Source organism: Ovis aries, chromosome 1 (genome assembly GCF_016772045.2).
Source record: "Ovis aries strain OAR_USU_Benz2616 breed Rambouillet chromosome 1, ARS-UI_Ramb_v3.0, whole genome shotgun sequence".
Taxonomy (NCBI): Eukaryota; Metazoa; Chordata; class Mammalia; order Artiodactyla; family Bovidae; genus Ovis; species Ovis aries.
The window spans coordinates 257,233,006-257,258,447 of record NC_056054.1 but is presented as its reverse complement, the minus strand read 5'-3'; the positions used below and the strand labels follow the sequence as shown (position 1 = coordinate 257,258,447).

General features: G+C 39.5%; 1 pseudogene; it reads left to right on the top strand.

The window, feature by feature from the left end:
- Positions 1–1,371: 1,371 nt before the first annotated feature.
- LOC101116118 (sodium/potassium-transporting ATPase subunit beta-3-like) lies at positions 1,372–4,713 on the top strand (annotated as a pseudogene).
- The last annotated feature ends 20,729 nt before the right edge of the window (positions 4,714–25,442 follow it).

The following is a 25,442-nucleotide window of genomic DNA, read 5'->3' as shown; positions in this document are numbered from 1 at the left end:
TCAAAAGCAGAGACATTACTTTGCCGACTAAGGTCCGTCTAGTCAAGGCTATGGTTTTTCCTGTGGTCATGTATGGATGTGAGAGTTGGACTGTGAAGAAGGCTGAGCGCCGAAGAATTGATGCGTTTGAACTGTGGTGTTGGAGAAGACTCTTGAGGGTCCCTTGGACTTCAAGGAGATGTAACCCCAGTCCATTCTGAAGGAGATCAGCCCTGGGATTTCTTTGGAAGGAATGATGCTAAAGCTGAAACTCCAGTACTTTGGCCACCTCATGAGAACAGTTGACTCATTGGAAAAGACTCTGATGCTGGGAGGGATTGGGGGCAGGAGGAGAAGGGGATGACCGAGGATGAGATGGCTGGATGGCATCACCGAATCGATGGACGTGAGTCTGAATGAACTCTGGGAGATGGTGATGGACAGGGAGGCCTGGCGTGCTGTGATTCATGGGGTTGCAAAGAGTCGCACATGAATGAGCAACTGAACTGAACTGAACTGAATATTAGAGTAGGTTGCCATTTCCTTCTCCAGGGGATCTTCCCAACCCAAGGATCAAACATGCATCTCTCACATGTCCTGAATTGGCAGACATGTTCTTTAACACTTGTGCCACCTGGGAAGTCCCAGTAATTAGTGACCTAAATCAAATCCTTACAATTATACAGTGGAAGTGCAAATAGATTCAAGAGATTAGTTCTGATAAAGAGTGCCTGAAGATCTATGGACAGAGGTTTATAACACTGCACAGGATGCGGTGATCAAAACCATTCCAAAGAAAAAGAAAAGCAAAAAGGCAAAATGATTGTCTGAGAAGGCCTTACAAATTGCTGAGAAAAGAAGAGAAGTGAAAGCCAAAGAGGAAAAGGAAAGATATACCCATCTGAATACAGAATTCCAAACAGTAGCAAGGAGAGATAAGAAAGCCTTCCTAAGTGAACAATGCAAAGAAATACATGAAAACAGTAGAATAGGAAAGACTAGAGATCTCTTCAAGAAAATTAGAGATACCAAGGGAACATTTCATGAAAAAGGTAGGCACCATAAAAGACAAAAACAATATGGACCTAACAGAAGCAGAAGATATTAAGAGGTGGCAAAAACACACAGAAGAACTATACCAAAAAAAAGTCTTGGGGGGCTGAACAGTGCAGGGATTGGCTCCGGAGGGCGGAGCTGTAATCCAGGGGCAGCCCAACTGGGCACAGTTCAGCACAGTAAGTTTGACAGCTCTCCACAGCCAGGAGGTTTCCTCAGCCCCGTTGTCTTCCGCTGCTGGTGCTGGGCTGCGCAGCTGGGGCCTGGACACGTCTCCGTGCTCCTCACTGCTCCACCCCCACGGCCGCAGCTCCCCTTGTCAACAGCACACACACCATGATGAAGAAAGACAAGAAGTCCTTCAACCAGAGCCTGGCCGAGTGGAAGCGCTTCATCCACAACCGGACCACCAAGAGCTGAGGTTTGATCGTACTCTTCCACCTAGTCTGTTATGGGTTCCTGGCTGCACTCTTTTCATTCACAATGTGGACCATGCTTCAGACTCTGAACGATGAGGTTCCAAAATATCATGACCAGATTCCTAGTCCAGGACTTACAGTTTTTCCAAAACCTGTGTTGGCATTGGATTTTTTATTCAGCCTGTCTGATTCAGAATCCTATCAAGGGTACATTGATCACCTTAAGAAATTTCTAGTTGCTTTAGGTGTAGAGTTAGGTTATTTATTTGACTTTTTTCTTGTTTCTTGAGGTATGCCTGTATTGCTATGAACTTTCCCCTTAGCACTGCTTTTATAGTGTCCCACAGGTTTGGGGTTGTTGTGTTTTCATTTTCATTTGTTTCTATGCATATTTTGATTTCTTTTTGATTTCTTCTGTGATTTGTTGGTTATTCAGAAGTGTGTTGTTCAGCCTCCATATGTTGGAGCTTTTAATAGTTTTTCTCCTATAATTGAGATTTAATCTTAATGCATTATGGTCAGAAAAGATGCTTGGAATGATTTTAATTTTTTGAATTTATCAAGGCTAGATTTATGGCGCAGGATGTGATCTATCCTGGAGAAGGTTCCGTGAGCACTTGAGAAAAGGTGAAATTCATTGTTTGGGGGTGAAATGTCCTATAGGTATCAATTAGGTCTAACTGGTCTATTGTATCATTTAAAGTTTGTGTTTCTTTGTTAATTTTGTTTAGTTGATCTGTCCATAGGTGTGAGTGGGGTATTAAAGTCTCCCACTATTATTGTGTTATTGTTAATTTCCCTTTCATACTTGTTAGCATTTGTCTTACATATTGCAGTGCTCCTATGTTGGGTGCATGCATATATATTTATAATTGTTATATCTTCTTCTTGGATTGATCCTTTGATCATTATGTAGTGGCCTTCTCTGTCTCTTTTCACAGCCTTGGTTTTAAAGTCTATTTTATCTGATATGAGTATTGCTACTCCTGCTTTCTTTTGGTCTCTATTTGCATAGAATATCTTTTTTCCAGCCCTTCACTTTCAGTTTGTATGTGTCCCTTGTTTTGAGGTGAGTCTCTTGTAGACAACATATATAAGCGTCTTGTTTTTGTATCCATTCAGCCAAACCTCGAATAAACAAAGCAATCTTGAGAAAAAAGAATGGAACTGGAGGAATCAACCTGCCTGACTTCAGGCTCTACTACAAAGCCACAGTCATCAAGACAGTATGGTACTGGCACAAGATAGAAATATAGATCACTGGAACAAAATAGAAAGCCCAGAGATAAATCCACATACCTATGGACAGCTTATCTTTGACAAAGGAGGCAAGAATATACAATGGAGAAAAGACAATCTCTTTAACAAGTAGTGCTGGGAAAACTGGTCAACCACTTGTAAAGAATGAAACTAGAACACTTTCTAACACCATACACAAAAATAAACTCAAATAGATTAAAGACCTAAATGTAAGACCAGAAACTATAAAACTCTAGAGGAGAACATAGGCAAAACAGTCTCTGACATAAATCACAGCAGGATCCTCTATGAACCACCTCCCAGAATACTGGAAATAAAAGCAAAAATAAACAAATGGGATCTAATTAAAAAGCTTCTGCACAACAAAAGAAACTATAAGCAAGGTGAAAAGACAGCCTTTGGAATGGGAGAAAATAATAGCAAATGAAGCAACTGACAAACAACTAATCTCAAAAATATACAAGCAACTTATGCAGCTCAATTCCAGAAAAATAAACGACCCAATCAAAAAATGGGCCAAAGAACTAAATAGACATTTCTCCAAAGAAGACTTACAGATGACTAACAAACACATGGAAAGATGCTCAACATCACTCATTATCAGAGAAATACAAATCAAGACCACAATGAGATACCATTTCACACCAGTCAGAATAGCTCTGATCCAAAAGTCTACAAGCAATAAATGCTGGAGAGGGTGTGGAGAAAAGGGAACCCTCTGACACTGTTGGTGGGAATGCAAACTAGGACAGCCACTATGGAGAACAGTGTGGCGATTCCTTTCAAAACTGGCAATAGAACTGCCTTATGACCCAGCAATCCAACTGCTGGGCATACACACTGAGGAAACCAGAATTGAAAGAGACACGTGTACCCCAATGTTCATCGCAGCACTGTTTATAATAGCCAGGACATGGAAGCAACCTAGATGTCCATCAACAGACTAATGGATAAGAAAGCTGTGGTACATATACACAATGGAGTATTACTCAGCCGTTAAAAAGAATATATTTGAATCCATTCTAATGAGGTGTATGAAACTGGAGCCGACTATACAGAGTGAAGTAAGCCAGAAAGAAAAACACCAATACAGTATACTAACACATATTTATGGAATTTAGAAAGATGGTAATGATAACCCTGTATGAGAGACAGCAAAAGAGACACAGATGTATAGAACGGACTTTTGGACTCTGTGGGAGAGGGAGAGGGTGGGATGATTTGGGAGAATGGCATTGAAACATGTATACTATCAGGTAAGAAACAAATCACCAGTCTAGGTTTGATACAGGATACAGGATGCTTGGGGCTGGTGCCTTGGGATGACCCAGAGGGATGATATGGGAAGAGAGGTGCGAGGGGGGTTCAGGATTGGGAACTCATGTACACCTGTGGTGGATTCATGTCAATGTATGGCAAAACCAATACAGTATTGTAAAGCAAAATAAAATAAATAAATAATAAGAAAAAAAAAAGAAATGTCTAAAGCCATATGGCTTAGAAGGATAGAGCAATCTCACAGACAGGAACCTTTTTTGAGCAGAAGGTTCCAGAATACACAGCATGTCCGTTTCTGCTTGCCTTATTTGAAACATGCAGTGATGTGGATGATCCCACATTTGGCTACCAAGCAGGAAACCCTGTGTTCTTATGAAAATTAACAGAAAAATTGGATTACAGCCTCAAGGAGAACCAAGGATAGACGGTATTGCAAAGAGTGAAAGCACAGCAGTTCGATCAACTTATCCTCCCAATGGAAAGATAGATTTAAAATATTTTCCATATTATGGGAAAAAAATACTGCATGAGAGCTACCTGCAGCCAGTAGTTGCCATCCAGCTCAGCTTTGGTAGTGATGCTGACGTAAAAGAAGCAATGGTTGAGTGCAAGATTGATGGATCACCCAACCTAAAAGCCCAGAATGACCATGACAAGTTTTTAGGACGAGTTACATTCAAGATCACCATGCATGCATAGTAGGAGATAGGATGTCTCCACAGAGTAAACGTTGTGTTGTCTGTCTTCATTTTGCATCAGCTGAACCTGTCATTCCAGAATTATGAGACCACCTTGGAGAAAGGTGGAGTGGGACATGACACTGGGTTAACATAATGTGCTTCCTGATGATAGTGGTCCAAGTCCTTCCAAGTACCTGTGTGTTGACTCTGTTGCCTCTTGAACCATGTACAGTCACCAGATAGCAACTGTGAACACCTTATTCTAAACATGTAGGTTGGGAATCTTGTCCAATTTTTATGTGGTTTAGTTTCCAAGTGTCTAAAGCTTAATGTGCTGTGTTATGTAAATATTTTATAGATTTAACACTGGTTAACTGTCATATTTTGATGCTAGCAAAGTTTTAGGGGATAAAATGGTATCTGACCAAAATCAAATGACTTTATACCTGCAAGAAAATCAGCTTGTGGAAAAGATTTGTATGTGAGGAGGAAAAAGAAAATTAAAAGTGGATTTGAAAGGTAAAAAAATAATAATAATAATAATCCTAATGACCAGATGATCACAATTACTCACCTAGAGTCAGACCTCCTGGAGAGTGAAGTAAAGTGGGCCTTAGGAAGCATCACTACGAACAAAGTTAGTAGAGGTGATGGAATTCCAGCTGAGCTATTTCAAATCCTAAAAGATAATGCTGTTAAAGTGCTGCACTCAATATGTGAGCAAATTTGGAAAACTTAGCAGTTGCCACAGAACTGGAAAAGATTGTTTTCATTCCAAACCCAAAGAAGGGCAATGCCAAAGAATGTTCAAACTATGGCACAATGACACTCATTTCACATGCTAGCAAGGTAATGCTCAAAATCCTCCTAGCTAGGCTTCAACAGTACATGAAACTGAGAACTTACAGGTGTACAAGCTGGGTTTAGAAAATGCAGAGGAACCAGAGATCAAATTGCAAACATCTGCTAGATCATAGAAAAAGCAAGAGGATTCCAGAAAAACATCTACTTCTGCTTTATTGACTATGCTAAAGCCTTTGACTGTGTGGATCTCAACAAACTGTGGAATATTCTTAAAGAGTTTGGAATATCAGGCTACCTTACCTGCCTCCTGAGAAACCTCCATGCAGATCAAGAAGAAACAGTTAGAACTGAACATGAAACAATTAACTGGTTCCAAATTGGGAAAGGAGTATGTTAAGGCTGTATATTGTCACCCTGCTTCTTTAACTTCTCTGCAGAGTACGTAATGCAAAATGCTGGGCTGGATGAAGAAGCACAAGCTGGACTCAAGATTTCCAGGGGAAATATCAATAACCTCAGATATGCAGATGACACCACTCTTATGGCAAAGAGGAATTAAACAGCGTCTTGATGAAGATGAATGAGGAGAGTGAAAAATCTGGCTTAAAACTCAACATTCAAAAAACTAAGATCATGGCATCCAGTCCCATCATTTCATGGCAAATAGATGGGGAAACAATGGAAACTGTGACAGACTTTATTTTCTTGGCCTTCAAAATCACTGCAGATGGTGACTATAGCCATGAAATTAAAATACGCTTGCTTCCTGGTAGAAGAGCTGTGACCAAACTAGACAGTATATTGAAAAGCAGAGACATCACTTTGCAGACAAATGTCCATCTAGTCAAAGCTATGGTTTTTCCAGTAATCAAGTATGGATGTCAGAGTTGGACCATGAGGAAGGCTGAATGCCAAAGAATTGATGCTTTTGAACTGTTGGAGAAGATTCTTGACAGTTCCTTGGACAGCAAGGAGATCCAACCAGTCAATCCTAAAGAAAGTCAACCCTGAATATTCATTGGAAGGACTGATGCTGAAGCTGAAGCTCCAATACTTTGGCCATCTGATGTGAAGAGCCAACTCATTGGGGAAAAAAAAAAAAAAAAACACCTGAATTTTGGAAAGATTGAGGGTGAGAAGAAGATGGGACAACAGAGGATGAGATGGTTGGATGATATCACCAGCTCAACGGACATGAGTTTGAACAAGCTTTGAGAGATGGTGAAGGACAGGGAAACCTGGAATGCCGCAGTCTATGGGGTAGCAAAGAGTAGATCATGACTGAATGACTTAAGAACAACAACAAATATTCAGTGAGCATCTCTTCATCTACTTTTTAGACATCTGTCTCTTTGGAGAAATGTCTATTTATTTCTTCCACCCATTTTTCAATTGGGTTGTTTGTTTCTCTGTTATTGAGCCACCTGAGCTGTTTGTATAGTGTGAAGATCAACCCTTCTTTTCTCTTCTTTTCCCAGCTATTTATAAGGCCTCCTCAGACAACCTTTTTGGTTTTCTTTTCTTCCTAACACCATACACAAAAATGAGCTCAAAATGAATTAAAGACTTAAATATAAGGTCAGAAAGTATAAAGCTCTTCAGGGAACACATAGGCAGAACATTCCTTGACATGACATGGTAAGGTCCTCTTTGACACACCACCTGGAGTAATGGAAATAAAAAATAAAAATAAATGAATGGGGCCTAATCAAACTTAAAAGCTTTTACACAGCAAAGAAGAAGTGGAGTAGCCCCCATGTAGTCAACAAAAGTCTGAAATGCAGTACTTGGATGCAATCTCAAAAACAACAGAATGATCTCTGTTCATTTCCAATGCATATCATTCAATATCACAGTAACCCAAGTATGCCCCAACCACTAATGCCAGAGAAACTGAAATTGAATGGTTCTCTGAAAACCTACAAGACCTAGAACTAACACCAAAAAAAAAAAAAGATGTACTTTTCATTATAGGGGACTAGAATGCAAAATAGGAAACCAAGACATACCCAGAATAACATGCATGTTTGGCTTTGGAGTACACAATGAAGCAGGGCAAAGGATAACAGAATTTTGCCAAGAAAACGCACTGGTCATAGCAAACACCCACTTCCACCAACACAAAAGATGACTCTACACATGGACATCACCAGATGGTCAATAGCAAAATCAGATTGACTATATTCTTTGCAGGCAAAGATGGAGAAATGATATACAATTAGCAAAAACAAGACCAGGAGATTACTATGTCTTGAATCATGAACTCCTCATTGAAAAATTCATACTTAAATTGAGGACAGTAGGAAAAACCACTAGGCCAACAGATATGACCTAAATCAAAACCCTTAAAATTTACAGTGCAAGTGACAAATAGATTCAAGGGATTAGATTTGATAGACAGCCTGAAGACCTGTGGGTGGAGATTCGTAACATTGTACAGGATGTAGTGATCAAAACCTTCCACAAGAAAAAGAAATTCAAAAAGACAAAATGGTTGTCTGAGGAGGCCTTAAAAAGAGCTGGGGGAAAAAGAGAAGCAAAAGGCAAGAAGTAAAGGAAAGATATGCCCATCTGAATGCAGAGTTCCAAGAATAGCAAGGAGAAATAAGAAAGCCTTCCTAAGTGAACAATGCAAAGAAATAGAGGAAAAGAGTAGACTGGGAAAGACTAGAGATCTCTTCAAGAAAATTAGAGATACCAAGTGAATATTTCATGCAAATATGGGCACAATAAAGGACAGAAACAATATGGACCTAACAGAAGCAGAAGACAAGAAGAGGTGGCAAGAATACACAGAAAGACTATACAAAAAGATCCTAATGATCCAGATAACCACGATGGTGTGATCACTTACCTAGAGCCAGATATCTTGGAATGTGAAGTCAAGCAAGCTTTAGGAAGCATCACTATGAAGAAAGCTAATGGAGGTGGTGGAATTCCAGCTCAGCTATAATCCTAAAAGATGATGCTGTGAAAGTGTCACACTCAATATGCCAGCAAATTTGGAAAACTCAGCAGTGGCCACAGGACTGGAAAAGGTCAGTTTTCATTCCAATCTCAAAGAAGTGCAATGCCAAAGAATATTCAAACTATGGCACACTTGCACTCATTTCACTCTAACTTAAAAAAAAACAAATGCTCAAAATTCTCAAGCTAGGCTTCAACAATACATGAATCAAGAACTTTCAGGTGTTCAAGCTGGATTTAGAAAAGGCAGAGCTCAGAGATCAAATTGCCAACATCCCTTGGATCACAGGAACAGCAAGAGAATTTCAGAAAAACATCTAATTCTGTTTCATTGACTGTGCTAAAACCTTTTACTGTGTTTGCCTCAACAAACTGTGGAAAGTTCTTAAAGAGATGGGAATACCAGACCACTTTACCTGCCTCCTGGGAAATCTGTATACAGGTCAAGAAGCAACAGAAGTGCACATGGAACAATGGACTGGTTCCAAATTGGGAAAGGAGTATGTCAAGGCTGTATATTGTCGCTCTGCTTATTTAACTTATATGCAGAGTACATCATGCAAAATGCCAGGCTTGATGAAGAAGCACAAGCACAAGAAGAAGATCGCCAGGAGAAATATCAATAACCTCAGATATGCTGAGGACATCACCCTTATGGCAGAAAGCAAAGAGGAACTAAAGAGCCTCTTGATGAAAGTGAAAGAGGAGAGCAAAAAGGAGCTGGCTTAAAAATTCAACATTCAAAAAAGTAAGATCATGGCATTCAGTCCAATCTCACCATGGCAAATAGATGGGGAAACAGTGATTGACTTTATTTTCTTGGGCTCCAAAATCACTGCAGATGGTGACTGCAGCCATGAAATTGAAAGATGCTTACTCCTTGGAAGAAAAGCTGTGACAAACCTAGACAGCATATTAAAAGGCAGAGACATTACTTTGCCAACAAAAGTCTGCATAGTCATAGCTATAGTTTCTCCAGTAGTCATGAATGGATTTGACAGTTGGACTATAAAGAAACGTCTTCAGTTCAGTTCAGTTGAGTCACTCAGTCATGTCTGACCCTTTGTGACCCCATGGACTGCAGCACACCAGGCCTCTCTGTCAATCGCCAACTCCCAGAGCCTATTCAAACTCATGTCCATTGAGTCGGTGATGCCATCCAACCATCTCATCTTCTGTTGTCCTCTTCCCCTCCCACCTTCAATCTTTTCCAGCATTGGAGTCTTTTCTAAGGAGTCCTTCGTATCAGGCGGCCAAAGTATTGGAGTTTCAGCTTCAGCATCAGTCCTTCCAATAAGTATTCAGCACTGATTTTCTTTAGGATGGACTGGATGGATCGCCTTGCTGTTCAAGGGATTGTCAAGAATCTTGTCCAACACCACTGTTCAAAAGCATCAATTCTTCGGCTTTCAGCTGTCTTTATAGTTGAACACTCACATCTATACATGACTATTGGAAAAACCATAGCTTTGACTAGATGGACCTTTCTTGGCAAAGTAATGTCTCTGCTTTTTAATATGCTGTCTAGGTTGGTCATAGCTTTTCTTCCAAGGAGCAAGTGTCTTTAATTTCATGGCTGCAGTCACCATCTGCAGTGATTCTGGAGCCTCCAAAAATCTGTTTCCATTGTTTTCCCATTTATTTTCCATGAGGTGATGGGACCAGATGCCATGATCTTAGTTTTCTGAATGTTGAGTTTTAAACCAACTTTTTCACTCTCCTCTTTCACTTTCATCAAGAGGCTCTTTAGTTCTTGTTTGCTTTCTGCCATAAAGGTGGTATCACCTGCATATCTGAGGTTATTGATATTTCTCCCAGCAATCTTGATTCCACCTTGTGCTTCATCCAGTCCAGCATTTCTCATGAAGTGCTCTGCATATAAGTTAAATAACAAGGTGACAATATAAAGCTTTGACATACTCCTTTCCTGATTCAGAACCAGTCTGTAGAAGAGGTGGCAAGAATACACAGAAGAACTATACAAAAAAGATCTTCATGACCCAGATAATCATGATGGTGTGATCAATCACCTAGAGCCAGACACCCTGGAATGCAAAGTCAAGTGGGCCCTAAGAAGCGTCACTACAAACAAAGCTAGTGGAAGTTATAGAATTCCAGTTAAAGTATTTCAAATCCCAAAAGATGATGCTGTGAAAGTGCTGCACTCAATATGTCAGCAAATTTGGAAAACTCAGCAGTGGCCACAGGACTGGAAAAAGTCAGTAACATTCCAATCCCAAAGAAAGGCAATGCCAAAGAATGCTCAAACTACCACACAATTGCACTCATCTCACATGCTAGTAAAGTAATACTCAAAATTCTCTAAGCCAGGCTTCAACAGTATGTAAACCATGAACATCCAGATGTTCAAGCTGAGGAACTAGAGTTCAAATTGCCAACACCTGTTGGATCATCAAAAAAGCAAGAGAGTTCCAGAAAAACATCTTCTTCTGCATTATTGACTATGCCAAAGCCTTTTACTGTGTGGATCACAACAAACTGTGGAAAACTCTTCAAGAAATGGGGATACCAGACCATCTGAACTGCCTTCTGAGAAACTTGTATGCAGGTCAGGAAATAACAGTTAGAACTGGACATTGAACAACAGACTGGTTCCAAATTGGGAAAGCGGTATTCAAGGCTGTTTATTGTCACCCTACTTATTTAACTTGTATGCAGAGTACATCATGAGAAATGCTGGGCTGGATGAAGCACAAGATGGAATCAAGATTGCTGGGAGAAATATCAATAACCTCAGATATGAAGATGACACCACCCTTGTGGCAGAAAGCAAAGAAGAACTAAAGAGCCTCTTGGTGAAAGAGGAGAGTGAAAAAGTTGGCTTAAAACTCAATATTCAGAAAACTAAGGTCACGGCATCCAGTCCCATCACTTCATTGCAAAAAGATGGGGAAACAATGGAAACAGTGGCAGACTATTTTGGGGCGCTCCAAAATCACTGCAATGGTGACTGCAACCATTGATTCAAAAGATACTTGTTACTTGGAAGAAAAGTTATGACCAACCTAGACAACATATTAAAAAACAGAAACATTACTTTGCAGACAAAGGTTCATCTAGTCAAAGCTTTGGTTTTTCCAGTAATCAAGTATGATGTGAGAGTTGGACTATAAAGAAAGCTGAGCACCAAAGAATTGATGCTTTTGAACTGTGGTGTTGGAGAAGACTCTTGTGAATCCCTTGGACAACAAGGAGATCCAACCAGTCTATCCTAAAAGCAATCAGTCCTGAATAGTCATTGGAAGGACTGATGCTGAAGCTGAAACTCCAGTACTTTGGTCACCTGATCCAAGGAGCTGACTCATTGGAAAAGACCTTGATGCTGGGAAAGGGTGAAGGCAGGAGGAGAAGGGGACAACAGAGGACAAGATGGTTGGATGGCATCACCACTCAATGAACATTAGTTTGAGTATCTCCAAGAGATGGTGAAGGACAGGGAAGCCTAGTATGCTGTCACATGGGGTCACAAAGACTTGGGCACAACTCAGTAGCTGAAAAACAACAAATGAAACAATAAAAAAGATGAAAAGCAACCCTCCAACTGGAAGGAAATAATTGCAAATTAAATAACTGACAAGGGATTAATCTCCAGAATATATAACAGCTCATACAGCTCAATATCAGGAAAACAAAAGTTCAGTTAGAAAATGAGCTGAAGACCTGAACAGACATTTATCCAGAATCATACAGATAGCCAATAAACATATGAAATGGTGGTCCACATTGCTCATAATTGGAGAAATGCAAATCAAAATTACAGTAAAGTGTCACTTCACACCAGTTAGAATACCCATCACCAAAAAATCTACAAACAATAAATGTTGGAGAGGATATGGAGGAAAGGGAACCCTCCTACACTGCTGGTGGGAATGTAAACTGATACAGCCATTATGAAGAACAGGACATGAGTTTCCTTCCAAAACTAAGAATAAATCTGCCATATGGCCTAGCAACCTCACTACTGGACATACATCATGAGAAAACCACAATTCTAAAAGACACATGTACTCCAATGTTCATTGTAGCACTATTTACAATAGCCAGGACGTGGAAGCAACCTAGATATCCACTGACAGATAAATGGATAAAGAATCTGTGGTACATATATACAATAGAACATTAACATCCATTAAAAAATGAATTTGAGTCAGTTCTAGTAAGGCGGATGAACCTAGAGCCTATACAGAGTGAAGTCAGAAAGAGAAAAACAAGTATCTTATATTAACACATATACATGGAATCTAGAAAAATGGTATTGATGAACCTATTTGAAGGGAATGAATGGAGACACAGATGTAGAGAATGGATACGTGGGCATAGTGGGGGATGGAGAGAGTGGGACAAATCGCGAATGTAGCATCAAAATATATGCACTATGTGTAGAAAGGGTAGCTGGTGAAAAGTTGCTGTATAACACAGGTACTCTGTGGTCACCTAGAGGAGTAGGATGGGAGGGGATGGAAGTTCAAGAGGGAGGGAATATATGTATAATTATGGGTCATTCATGTTGTTGCATGGCAGAAACCAATACAGCACTGTAAAAACTGAAAAACAAAAACTAGAAGATTTTATTATAGATTTCATTATGTATTTCCAAGACAGAGTTGTGCAGGAGGAAAATATCCTTTGGGATATAACAAATCTTTTAACAAATTGCTGGCTGCAGTTTGAGGATGATTTTTCAGTGCCTGTGTAAAGAATAAAGTGAGAGATTCTCCCAGAATATAGACAGCATCAGTGACCAGGAATGCATTTAACATCTCCACATACTTAAAATGACTTCACTCTTGATAAACCTGTTTCAAAAATTACTCATAAGTATAGATTTAATATTTTGATTCTCAGAGTTTTCTAGATTTGTTTATAAGGTCCATGAAATCAGGGACTGTTTAAATTCATCCACTTGGTAGTGATGCAGGGCCTGTTAGCAAAAGGCAAAGTGGGAGAAGATGTTCTGCATAGAGAAGGGTGATTTGGCCATGTAGATGTGTGACAAATTGAAGTCTCCAATCACACAATCCCTCACAGTTCCTTGCAATGGTTTTGTACCATGTCAACTTAACTAAGCTAGAATTTAATTTTCTCAAATGTCTTTCTTATATGACTCTGGGTTATGATTGGCCACAAGAAAAATTTGAGTAAGATTTGGAAGGTGGATGTGCAGTAGCATGGTCAGGGTAGGTCACCATGTACCACTCGGCATATGGTCCTTAATCTGCCGCTTGCCTTCTTGTTGTGGGTTCACAGCCAGCTTGGCAGCTCCTCCAGCTCCACCACATCTCCTCCTTCAGTTCCTCTGTGTCCCAAGCCAGGTGTGTGTGCAGCAAAGTAGCAAAAAGCACCAGCATTTTCTGCAGATCACTGTTTCTTCATCTTTGGAAATGGTGAGAGACAGATATGGATTCCAATTTGTCCTCCTCTCTGGCTTCACATCCTTTGACTGTGTGGATCACAATCAACTGTGGAAAATTCTTCAAGAGATGGGAATACAGACCACCTGACCTGCCTCTTGAGAAATCTGTATGCAGGTCAGGAAGCAACAGTTAGAACTGGACATGGAACAACAGACTGGTTCCAAATAGGAAAAGGAGTACATCAAGGCTGTATATTGTCACCCTGCTTATTTAACTTATATGCAGAGTACATCATGAGAAACGCTGGGTTGGAAGAAACACAAGCTGGAATCAAGATTGCCGGGAGAAATATCAATAACCTCAGATATGCAGATGACACCACCCTTATGGCAGAAAGTGAAGAGGAGCTAAAAGCCTCTTGATGAAAGTGAAAGAGGAGAGTGAAAAAGTTGGCTTAAAGCTCAACATTCAGAAAACGAAGATCATGGCATCCGGTCCCATCACTCCATGGGAAATAGATGGGAAACAGTAGAAACAGTGTCAGACTTTATTTTTGGGGGCTCCCAAATCACTGTAGATGGTGACTGCAGCCATGAAATTAAAAGACGCTTACTCCTTGGAAGAAAAGTTATGACCAATCTAGATAGTATATTCAAAAGCAGAGACATTACTTTGCCGACTAAGGTCTGTCTAGTCAAGGCTATGGTTTTTCCTGTGGTTATGTATGGATGTGAGAGTTGGACTGTGAAGAAGGCTGAGCACTGAAGAATTGATGCTTTTGAACTGTAGTGTTGGAGAAGACTCTTGAGAGTCCCTTGGACTGCAAGGAGATCCAACCAGTCCATTCTGAAGGAAATCAACCCTGGGATTTCTTTGGAAGGAATGATGCTAAAGCTGAAACTCCAGTACTTTGGCCACCTCATGCGAAGAGTTGACTCACTGGAAAAGACTCGGATGCTGGGAGGAATTGGGGGCAGGAGGAAAAGGGGACGACTGAGGATGAGATGGCTGGATGGCATCATGGACTTAATGGACATGAGTCTGAGTGAACTCTGGGAGATGGTGATGGACAGAGAGGCCTAGCGTGCTGCGATTCATGGGGTCGCAAAGAGTTGGACACGACTGAGCGACTGAACTGAACTGAACTGGCTTCACATCAAGTTTTTCTTCCCCATCATCAGCCCAGCTGACTGACACATACTTCAGTCCCACCACCAGGTGCAGAGACAACAAACCTTCCATAGACTTCTTACCAGATTCCACCCTGCATAAGCCCAAATTCCCACAACGAATTCCTTCTTCCCATCATTAATAGTGGTTCTACTTCCCTGACTGGATTCTGACTGACTCATTTCCTGTACAACTTTACACCTAGGAACTTTTAAAGAATTCATTTTATTGCATGACCTTACCCAGGGGTAAATTGCCAGTTCTTTGCCCTCACAGGAGATCAGATCCAGAGGTGAGGAAAAACTTACAGCAGTATAGAACAGTTGTAGTTAACAGACACAGCTTCAAATGTCAAGAAGATACAAGTTTAAATCCAGGATCAGCTACTTCCTGGGCACATATGGGCCCGTTCGTTGAAGTCAGGGAGGCTTAGTTCTTTCATTTGTAAAATAGACACAGTAATATGTATCTCCCAAGGTGGTTGCAATATTTAAAGAACCCAAGGTACATTAACCTTGGTGACTCAGATGGTAAAGAATCTGCCTGCAATGTAGGAGACCTGCTTTGATCCCTGGGTTGGGAAGATCCCCTGGAAAGGGAATGAAAATCCACTTTATATTCCTGCCTGCAGAATTCTGTGGATAGAGGACCCTGTTGGGCTGAAATCAATGAACTCTCCAAAGAGTTGGATACAACTGAGCAGCTAACATTTTCACCTTTTTCAAGGTACATTAAGCCCTTAGTTAGCACTGTAAGGGGCACAAAGTAAATAAATAAATTCCAACTATTAAACCAGAAACATATCAATGCAACCATTTTCCATCTAGAAATGAAGATATGTCTTTGGTGGGGTCATGAAATAGAAATATTAGCCAAGTCTTCCACCAGTAAATCTCTTTAAAGAAATCTTTTTATCCTTCAGTTCAGTTCAGCCGCTCAGTCGTGTCTGACTCTTTGCGACCCCATGAATTGCAGCATGCCAGGCCTCCCTGTCCATCACCATCTCCTGGAGTCCACTCAGACTCACGTTCATCGAGTCGGTGATGCCATCCAGCCATCTCATCCTCTGTCGTCCCCTTCTCTTCCTGCCCCCAATCCCTCCCCACATCAAAGTCTTTTCCAATGAGTCAACTCTTCGCATGAGGTGACCAAAGTACTGGAGTTTCAGCTTCAGCATCATTCCTTCCAAAGAATACCCAGGACTGATCTCCCTCAGAATGGACTGGTTGGATCTCCTTGCAGTCCAAGGGACTCTCAAGAGTCTTCTCCAACACCACAGTTCAAAAGCATCAATTCTTCAGTGCTCAGCCTTCTTCACAGTCCAACTCTCACATCCATACATGACTACTGGAAAACCATAGCCTTGACTAGATGGACCTTAGTCGGCAAAGTAATGTCTCTGCTTTTGAATAAACTATCTAGGTTGGTCATAACTTTCCTTCCAAGGAGTAAGTGTCTTTTAATTTCATGGCTGCAGTCACCATCTGCAGTGATTTTGAAGCCCAAATAAATAAGGTCTGACACTGTTTCTACTGTTTCCCCATCTATTTCCCATGGAGTGATGGGACCGGATGCCATGATCTTCGTTTTCTGAATGTTGAGCTTTAAGCCAACTTTTTCACTCTCTTCTTTCACTTTCATCAAGAGGCTTTTTAGCTCCTCTTCACTTTCTGCCATAAGGGTGGTGTCATCTGCATATCTGAGGTTATTGATATTTCTCCCGGCAATCTTGATTCCAGCTTGTGTTTCTTCCAACCCAGCGTTTCTCATGATGTACTCTGCATATAAGTTAAATAAGCAGGGTGACAATATACAGCCTTGACGTACTCCTTTTCCTATTTGGAACCAGTCTGTTGTTCCATGTCCAGTTCTAACTGTTGCTTCCTGACCTGCATACAGATTTCTCAAGAGGCAGGTCAGGTGGTCTGGTATTCCCATCTCTCTCAGTATTTTCCACAGTTGATTGTGATCCACACAGTCAAAGGCTTTTTTATCCTTAGGATAATGTAAGGATCAAGTAACCTTCTCAGCATTCATTATGATTTAAGAACATCTCTATGCAGAACACTGTGGAGAGGGGGCTGCTTAGGAGACCGTGCAGAGCAGAGGAGGTAAAGAGCTAAAGGACCTGTTTTCAACTGCCATCGGCATGGTTGATGAAATGGACCCAGACTAAGAGGAACATTGTCACCCACACAATTTCTTATCCAGTTATATGACAGATGAAGCTGGGAACCCCCCTTCATGAAAGATAAATGCCTCTGATTTATTTGATTTGTTGAGCTCAATGGAGAAAAATTTCCACAAGCTTGCATAGTTTTCACTTGTTGTTTCCTTCTCGTTTTGTAGAATTCTGTCTGCCCTTATCCAAGCTGCAGATTGTTTATTAAAAGCATAAAGTAGAGCAGATCGCTCTATGTGAGACATACCAACCTAACCCTCAGCACCAGGAGAAAGGTGCTGCACAACACTGCCTTGCCCTGACATTTGGCTGAAGGACATCTGTGGTTCTTTACAACACCCAAGGGTACGATTGTGCTGTACAGAGCTGAGGCTGAGTGGTTTCCTTCAGACAAAGAGAGGAGATTTCAGGCCAACTTTAGACTTTGGTACAAACTAATTTAAAAATTACCATAAGAAAGAGACAGTGGAATCCTAATCAATATGGCTATAAGGAATTCATTCACTTCTTAAAATTGTGTTCCAATGTGACTGATTCTCTAGAAGAAATCATATTTCATAATTTAAATATCATGAAATTTTATCAAATACTCATGTGCATTTTGGGGGTGAAAAAAGTCATTTTATTTATTTATTTTTTTAACTTTATTTTAATTTTCAACACTGTATTGGTTTTGCCATACATTGACATGAATCCACCATGGGTGTACATGCGTTCCCAAACATGTCGTTTTAATAATATATTCTAATGATGGAATTAAATAATGGCTCTGACTCCAAAGTTCAATCACCTTAGGTTATCATAAGAAAGATGATAATTTTCTTTGTAATTAGTCTGAGTTAGAGGTAAAATTGGAAAAGAAAATGGCAACCCACTCCAGTATTACTGCCTAGAGAATCCTGTGGACAGAGGAGCCTGGTGGGCTGCTGTCCATAGGGTCGCAGAGAGTCCGACGCAACTTAAGCGACTTAGCAGCAGCAGCAGCAAAGGTAAATTAAAAAAAAAAAGGTCTGTAGCTTTGAAATAATGGTTTGAGAAGGATGCCTTCAACAAAGGTGAAAAATGCACTATGTTGAATAAAGGTAATGAAACATGGCTACTTCACTAACTTGGTCTCCAAGTTTCAATTTGTCTGCAAGAAAAATTGCCAATTAGGGCTTACACTGTTAATCACTATCCTATGTTTATTTTAGCTTTCACATAGCCAGCAGTTCAAAGCCAGAAATTAAACTGCTATCTGATTCCACTGATTATTTCCAAAAGAGTAGATGGTTATTTCAAACTTGGAGAGGATATGGGGAGTTGAGTGGAGATTCAAGATGAGGAAGAAGTCAAAAGACTTAAATTTTTCTGGATTTAAATATTTACAGGTTGGTTTAAAATGAATTTCCAGGATACTAAACATATCCAAGCCAAAAATATGATTTCTTTGTACTGTGTCTCTAAAAGGCAAATTGGTGATACGTATCAACAACCTTAATAATGTTCATAGATTTTGATGTAGCCCTTCGAATTTAAATTGGAATGTTGAAATATTCAGGAAATATTCAGAGATGTAGACAAAGATCTATGTCCAAGGAAGCATTGATAGTATTATTTATGAAAACAAGAATTTAGAAATAACTTAGGTGTTTAGGGGGAAAAAAAGTGATGGGTAATTAAATTAATTGCATCCATGCAGTGAATTATTTGCAACTATCAAAATTTATGTTTTACAAACAAACAAACTCATAGAAAAAGAGATCAGATTTGGAGTTACCAGAGGCATGAACTGAGTGTGTGTGTGGCAGTGGCGGGGGGGTGGGGGGCTGCGGGGAGTGAGGGCTGGTCAGGGAGGGAGAAACTGGATGAAGGCAAAAAAGAAAACAGAGAGGAAAAAAATTGAGATTCAAAAAATGAAACTGTACAATCTCTGTTTATAGACATAGTAATATCTCTTGTTATTATTATCTTTTGATTTAAATTTTTAACTGGAGGAAAATTGCTTTACAATGTTGTGATGACTTCTGCCATACAACAATGTGAGTCAATCATAATTATACATATATCTCCTTCCTTTTGAGCCTTTCTTTCCTCCCCACATCCCACCCCTCTAGATCATCACAGAGCCCCTCGTTGGGCTCCCTGTGTTATAAAACACATATATATGGAATCTAGAAAATTGGTATTGACGAACCTACTTGCAAGGAAGGAATGGAGACACAGATATAGAGAACAGACTTGTGGACACAGTAGGGGAAAGAGAGGGTGGGATGAATGGAGAGAGTAGCACAGACATACATACACTACCATGCGTAAAATAGACAGCTGGTGAGAAGTTGCTATTATTTTAGAAAAATTATTGAAAACACTATTGAAAAAATAAAACATTATGTTTTAATAAGAATATTTAATGGTAAGGGCAACTATTTAATATCTAAGTTAAGTCTGGTTAGAATGGATGAAAATTATTTACATTATCTACACTAGAGCATGCTTCAGTTCATGGGGTCACAAAGAGTCAGACATGACTGAGCAACTGAACTGAACTGAACTGAACTGAAACTATAGAATTAAAAATTGATGGGAGTGTTTTAAAAGCTGTACACATGTGAATGGTGGGAATGAAGATTATTGAATTTTTTTTCTATTTCTGTATATTCCAAATATTTTTACAGTTAGTTGGTTTATTTCATTAACTGAATAAACTATATTCATTGTACACTTGTTATGTGCTAGGTACTATGCTATGCATATATCTAAGTAGTGTTAGCACTGCCATAAAAAATAAAACAAATTAAGCCTATCTGTTTCACCTAAAACAGTCATCAGACATCTGAAATTTCTCTTGTACTGATCTCTGTATGTTTTACATAATCATTATGATGTAATCTCTTATAGGGTAGGTAATTCCATTTAACCTGCATTTATTGGGTATTATTTTGTGTTCAGTACTGTTCTAGCACTGAACTTACTTAGCACTTTTTAAAATTCTCAGCACTACTCAAAATCCTGCACAGTGCTTTGTAAATTCCTGTTGAATTATATTTTAATGCCAAAGAGAAATACATTTGGACTTTGGTATCAATTGAATGACATCAATCCTAGCTCTTCCTCTTAATAATTTTGAAATAATGATAAAAAGGAGCTAGTGTTACCTACCTCAAAGTGTTGATGGGGAAATTAAATATTGCACATAAAATATCCACCATAGTATCAAGCAAATAAGTGACCTTAATAAGAGGATTTTCCCATTCCTTATCTTCAGGTTGAACCATATGTACTTAGTGCTATTCAACCGTTTTTGTTTTTTGTTTTTTGTTTTTTGTTTGTTTGTTTTTTTTTTTTTTGCGTATAACTACTCTACAATGTTGTGTCAGTTTCTGCTATACAATGAAGTGAACTGGCTATATGCATATATATGTCCCCTCCCTCCTGAATCTTCCTCCCATCCCCACCCCATCCCATCATTCCAGGTCATTACAGAGCAGCGAGCTGAGCTCCCTGTGCTATACAGAAGCTTCCCGCTAACTATCTATTTTACACAAATAGTGTACACATGACTCAAACATATGTAGAGAATGGATAATGATGCAGTGGGGAGAGGGAGGGTGAGACAAATTGGGAGAGTAAGATTGACATGGGCTTCCCTGGTGTCTCAGATGGTAAAGAATCCTCCCATAATGTAGGAGATGCAAGTTCTATCCCTGGGTCAGGAAGATCCCCTGGAGAAGGGAATGGCAATCCACTCCAGTATCCTTGCCTGGAGAATCCCAAGTTCAGAGGAGCCTGGTGGGCTACAGTCCATAGGGTCACAAAGAATCGGACACAACTGAGCAACAAACACAAGCTCAAGACTGACATATACACACTCAATCATCCTTAATCTACAAAAATGGCAGTTTCATATGGTTCAGTCTAATAATTACTGATACCTATTTGGTAGGCTTCTCTGTGGCTCAACAGTAAAGAATCTGCCTTCAATGCAGGAAACCTGGGGTTCAATCCCTGGGTTTGGAAGATCCCTTGGAGTAGGAAATGGCAACCCACTCCTGTGTTCTTGCCTGGAGAATTCCATGGACAGAACCTGGAGGGCTATAGTCCATGGGGTCACAAAGAGTCAGGCAAGACTAAGTGATTAACACAATGCTATATGATAGGGCCTTTGATGAATTATGTAAAAAAGCTATAACTGTAGATTAGAACAGAGAGAAAGGGTTTGATATGAAAAAGTTCAATGAAATTCTGAGAACTTAAGATGTAGCTTAACTTTAGTCTGGAGATAGCATCATAACAGCCACATTTTAAAAATAGAAAGATCAATAGTATCTAGGAAACCATATTGGAGAAAGCAATGGCTACCCACTCCAGTACTCTTGCCTGGAAAGTCCCATGGGCGGAGGAGCCCAGTAGGCTGCAGTCCATGGGGTCACTAAGAGTCAGACACAACTGAGCGACTTCACTTTCACTTTTAACTTTCATGCATTGGAGAAGGACATGGCAACCCACTCCAGTGTTCTTGCCTGGAGAAACCTAGATACGGGGGAGCCTGGTGAGCTGCCGTCTCTGGGGTTGCCCAGAGTCGGACGTGACTGAAACGACTTAGCAGCAGCAGCAGCAGGAGGAGGAAACCATATACATTACTGATGGATAGGGGAAGTCTTAACTCAGACTGGAAACCCATAAGTGCTATAAGAAAAGTCAGACTTATGTGACCACATAAAACTTTAAAATACCATGAATAACATGAATTTATTTATTGCTTGCATTTCATCCCTAAAATGTAGGGTTCTAGAAGGAAGGGATTTTTGTCTATTTTGTTCACTGTTAAATCCTCAGCATATAGAAAAATGTGTGGCACATAGCAGGTATCATTACAAAAAAAATACTATAAGCCAAATCAACAATTTCTTCCACATCTAAGTAAGAGATGTGAAAGAAATATTTGCCATAAGAGAACAGACAGAGGGTTACTATTTCAAATGCAAAAGAATCCTGAAAAAGTAACAAGATGAGGTCATAAAACTCATAGGAAAATAGAGGTTCTGATATTAAAGGACTATATGAAAGTATTCTCAAGCTAATATATAGCATTACAACTTCAGAATGGCAAAAGTTGAAAACACTGACAACCTATATTGTTGATAGGAGTGTGGGACAAGTGTACTACCACACAGAGCTAGTGAAAAAAATGATGAATTCTATTAAAACTTAAAATGCATACACATTTTGAGCCATAAATGTTTCTTTCTGGTCATCTGTTCCATTGAAATGAAAGCAAAAGTATCAATATAGTATATATACAGAGATGTTTATTGCAGCATTATTTTCGAGGCACAAAAGAAAAAACTGAAACAAAGTGATGGTCCGTCAATAACAGAATGTTTGAAATTACAGCATATTGGAATATAAAATTCTAGGCAGCCATAAGAAAGAAAGTCATTGTTCACAAAATGCAAGATTCAAAAATACATGCTTCAGTTTTTGCAAAATAATGACAAAACCTCTCTTTGTGTGTTTCTATACATAATGAATACATATGTACATTATGTGTAGTTATTTATGAACACATGAACTTAAGGAAAAATAGGAAAGCATATACAGTAGGTTGTTACCACGGGTAGCTTTGTGTCTATGAGGAGATAATGTAGTTTGAGAAAGGGGTATATGGAAAGGAAGAGCTAAACCAAAACAAAAACTACCTTCAGAAAACAGGGTGTATTATATGATCACATATCTTGAGTTTATATAAAATTTTATGTGACTACATATACGAATATTAAAAAGAAAAAAGTAACAGAACAATGGAAATGAGTTTTGTGGAGTCTGGCCATTTCAGTGCAGCCTACATGTTTTGGTGCCACCTTAAAGAGCACTGTAAGTTGACACTGACATGGAAAATAACACAAGGCAACACTGCCAAGCCCACTGTGAAAACAACCAAAGAGAAGGTAATAAAGACCACCTCTGTAAAGCAGATTTGTTAGAGGCCGGATGCCATACTCTAGGTAAACTCCGTAACAAGAGAGAAGCCCTGAAAAGTAGTGAAGACTTGCACTATGTCTGATTCCTAAGGTACACTTAAACTTGGTAAGTCTGTGATTGCAGAACTGTAATGAGAATGCTCTAACACTTAAGATACATAGATAGAATTTAGAGCTGGATGGGCTTTGAAGGATTGTCTAATAGTAGGTCCTAAAGGTTCTTTAATTAAAAAAATCTTTTTATTGTGGTAAAGTATATCTGACATTAAAATTAGCATTTTTATCATTTTTAAGTGTATGGCTGAGTGGTGTTAAGTACATTCGCATTGTTGTACTAAATGTCTCATTTCAATGGGCCTGTTAGGGGACACTGGGTGAGCAGATAAGACCTTTCTGTGTTAACTGTGAAACTTCCCATACATTTATAATTATTTCAAGATTTTAAATGTTTTTTAAATGGGGAGCCTGTGTCTTCTTTAGGAGCTTCCTTGTAGGTGTGGGAGAGGCAGCACAAGGAAGATTCCAGGTATGGTCTCTACATCCCACCTTCACTTGGGGTGGCACCACTTCATCTCCTTCATGCGGTGTGCTTCTACAGGAGATTTCTGAAATTTCATGTTATAAAGCATTTCCATCATAAAAAAAGGAATTTTGGAAACTACTGATATTATTTTACAAATAAAGAGAGATTGATTTAGTTTTCCAATGTTTCTAAGCTAATATATGATGGCTAGGATATCATTTCAAATCTGCTGACTCCTGTCTGTTCCTCCCGACACTGCACTATCATCTCCATTGAAAAATAAAGATTTCTGATTCCTTTCCAAGCTCTGTTGACATTTATAAGAAGCTAAAATTAACATCTTCAGATAGCAACACAGGTAATACGTGTATTATAGACGTGGAGGAAACTATGTTGCTATTATTGTTTAGTTGTTCAGTCATGTCAGACTCTTTGCAACCCCATGGACTGTAGCCCATGAAGCTCCTCTGTTCCCAGGCAAGAATACTGGAGTGGGTTGCCGTTTCCTTCTCCAGGGAATCTTCCTGACCCAGGGACTGAACCCACATATCCTGCATTGGCAAGCAGGTTCTTTAGCACTGAGCCACCAGGGAAGCCCATTTGCTATCTTATGTATAGTGAAAAAATATCTCTGGCCTCACATTTGAAAGTTCTGAGTTGTAACTGCATGGCTTCAACTAGTGATATAAGGGGACCAGCCAACCTACAGACCATTCACCTCAGTTTCTGTGGGGGTTAACTTTATGTGTCAACTTATCTGGGCTAAGGGATGCCCAGATAGCTGGTGAAATATTGTTTCTATGTCTGTGATGGTGTGTCCAGAAAAGCTTAGTATTTGAATTGGTGAGTTGGTATCATTCAATCCACCTAAAGCCTAAATGAAACAAAAATGCTGGAAAAAGAATGAACTTTTTCTATCTGTTTGAGTTGTGACACACATCTTCTCTTGCCCTCAAACATCAGCTCTTTTGGCTCTTGCACTCAGATTGGGACTTAGACCATCAATACCCCAGTTCTCAGATGTTTGGACCTTGAATTCAGTTATATCACCTGTAATTGATGGTCTAATTAATTAATTGTTTTGGTTGTCCAGCTTGTAGATAACATATTGTGGGACTTCTTGGTCTCCATAACCATGTGAACCAATTTCTATAATGAATACAGATTTCTTACTGGTTATATTTCTTTGAAAAACCCTGACTAATGCAGTCCCCAGAGAAACAAATACTGCTTCCCCATCTTATAAACTGCATGAAAGAGTCTATGGGGTGAACTCTCTTGCAGTTCCAATCCTCAATTTATGAGTGGGAGGGTTAGCTCAGAAAATGTGTCCTTGGGCAGTACCATTTGTGAGTTTACTTGAGGAATTACAAAAAAGTATTTTGCTGAGACTTGTAAAACTAAAACCAAGAAGACTTACAGTGTTAAAGGCATTAAACTCCCAGCCAGAAGATCTGATATTAAAAGTTTACTGAGATGTTGACTGCACATTACTTAAAATTTGTGGGCACTATAACCTCTTTGGTATAGTCAATAAAGCAGAAGTTTATCTGGAACTCTCTTGCTTTTTTCATGATCCAATTGGTTCTGGCAATTTGATCCCTGGTTCCTCTGCCTTCTCTAAATCCAGCTTGAACACCTGAAAGTTCATGGTTCATGTACTGTTTATGAGAGGGAAAGTTAGCTCAGATTTTGCTGGATCATTGAAAAAGCAAGAGAGCTCCTGAAAAACGTCTACTTCAGCTTTATTGACTACACCAAAGCCTTTGACTGTTTGAATCATAAG